The sequence below is a fragment of the Penaeus monodon genome, chromosome 41 (assembly GCF_015228065.2).
Source record: "Penaeus monodon isolate SGIC_2016 chromosome 41, NSTDA_Pmon_1, whole genome shotgun sequence".
NCBI lineage: Eukaryota > Metazoa > Arthropoda > Malacostraca > Decapoda > Penaeidae > Penaeus > Penaeus monodon.
Window position 1 is genome coordinate 26851453 of NC_051426.1, and position 2500 is coordinate 26853952.

Here is a 2500-nt window from a genome sequence, read left to right on the forward strand (position 1 = left end):
AAAATCTTATTTTGTCGTCGCCAAACTAATTTCGACACTCTCGCCGCGTCTTCTTTATCTTATCTTTTCAGTCTCCTTTCAGTTTCAACACTTCCCAGACGTATTGGACAGTCTGAATAAAACATCAGCGATTCTGGAAGACATTTGATTGCAATTTCATCGTCGGCCTTGACATGAGAGAAAGACTGAGAATGACAGTGAGAGAAAATGAGAGAGAGAGAGAGAAACAGACAAAGGGGTGGGGAGGGGAGAGAAGGGGGAGGGGAAGGGGAAGGGGGAGGGGAAGGGGGAAGGGGGAAGGGGAGGAGACAGGGAGAGAGGGAGGGGGGGGAGTGAGGTAGGGAGGAAGAAAGAGAGAAAGAGAGAAAGAGAAAGAGAGAGAGAGAGAGAGAGAGATAGAGAGAGAGAGAGAGAGAGAGAGAGAGAGAGAGAGGGGGATGGAGAGGAGATGAGGGCAGTGAGAGTGAGGGAGAGGAGAAGGGAGAGGAGAGAAAGAGGGAAGGGGAGGGGGAGAGGGAGAGGAAGTGAGTGAGAGAGAGATAGAAAGATAGATAGAGAGAGAGAGAGAGAGAGAGAGAGAGAGAGAGAGAGAGAGAGAGAGAGAGAGAGAGAGAGACAGAAATACACAGGTATGGAGAAAGAGATCTCGTGGGGGGGGGGGATAACACCTCTCCCCCCATCCCTAAAAAAAAATCCCACTTTCGTCGCGCAAAATCTGACAGTTCGCTATAATAACAAGCACGGTTTGTGTTGACTTGAAAACTTTTCAACGTAAATAACTTGATAGAGCAGGTTCTTCCAGGCCCGGCTATGCATCATTTTTCTTCGCTGAAGACCCGAGGACTAAAATCTTTTCTGGAAGCTTTCATATTCACGTCTTTAAAGAATTTTCGTCGGGAAAGCATGAAAATGTCAACCCTGCCCCCCTTAAAAAAAGAAAAAACACTCCCAAGGCAAAATGTTAGTATCGTCCCTGATGGAAGTAAAAGACAAATAGATAGATATCGATCAACTGATAGATAGATAAATAGATCATACATAAATAGATTGGTAAACAGACCGACAAACAGACAGACAGGCAGATGCAGACACATACATAGAGACAGGAGGACCTTTTTGAAGTAAAAATCCTTCGCCACCACTGCTGCTACAAGTTGCCCCCCCCCCTACCATCACCACCACGCGGATTTTGAATGCAAACTTAGCCTCCGATTCTTCCAAATCTCGGCTTATCACGCCCAACCTAGTCACGCCTCCCTTCTCTCCCCAGCCCTCCAACTCCCTCCCTCTCCCTGCCCTTCTTCTCCCCTTTCCCCACTCCAATTCCTTCTCCCTTCCCTATTCACTCTTCTTGGACAGTTTCCTCTTTTCTCTTCCTCTCCTTCTCCGTTGCTTCCTCATCGCCCGGCTCTTCACTTCCCCTTTCCCCTGCCCATCTTCTTTCTACCTTTCGTCCCCGTCTTAACTTTCCCCGGCACCACTCCCCCCTCTCCCCCTCCCTCTCCCCTTCTTTCTCCCCGCCCCGCCACTTTTCTCTCTTTCTCTTTCTCTTCTTTCCCATACACTCCGTATCGGGTATTTACCCATCCCTTTCCCCCTTTTTCATATTCCTCCTCTCCCTTCCTCATTTCCCCTCCCTCTCCCTCTCTCATTTCTACTCCCGTACCTATTTCTCTCCCTCTCAAATCCTTTCCCTCTCCCTCTCTCATTTCCCCTCTCTCTCTCCCTCTCCCTCTCTCCATTCCTCTTCCTTTATCATTTCCTCACCCTTTCCCCCCTTCTCTCTCCCTCTCTCTAGCCCCCCCCCCCCTCCGTCCCCCTCTCCCTCACACCAGAGAGGCCGTCAAATTAGGCTTCACCCGCCTTCTAATGCCACCAATAACTTTATCGCCGGCTGCCACTCCCAAGAAAATTGACCATTCCACTCCCTTCCACCCCCTCTATTTAACTATTCATTTATTCATCTATTTATTTTCCATAACGTTTATCGTCTCTCTCGAGAAATATATACAAGCCTTCCTTCGAGAACTTTTTTCTTTTTCTTTTTTTTAAGGGTGTAAAATCCCCCTTCAATTTATCTATTCACAATGATCAAGTTGCAAAACGGGCGATTTTATAACGACAACGATAAGTACCGCTTCCTTCACTTCGCCAACTCGGGTCAAGCACAAAGGAAATACCTTCCCCCTTTTCTTAATCTTCTCCTCTCTTCCTACTGCTCTCTTTATTCCTCTTCCTTCTCCTCCGTTGTCTCCTCCTCTCTCTCTTCTCCTTCCTTCTTTTCATCTTCCTCCTCCTCCTCTTCCACTACCTCTTCCTCCCTTTCCTCCTCTTCTTGTACATCCTCCTCCTCCTCCTCCAAGACAAATCCAATTCCTTCTTCAATTTCTCCAAGAGATTTAAGGGCCTAACAGGAGGCGCCCGACACCACCAAACCCACTAACCCACCATTCCATCAACACTTGTACCCCCCCCCCCCCAACCCACCAGCATACCCAGT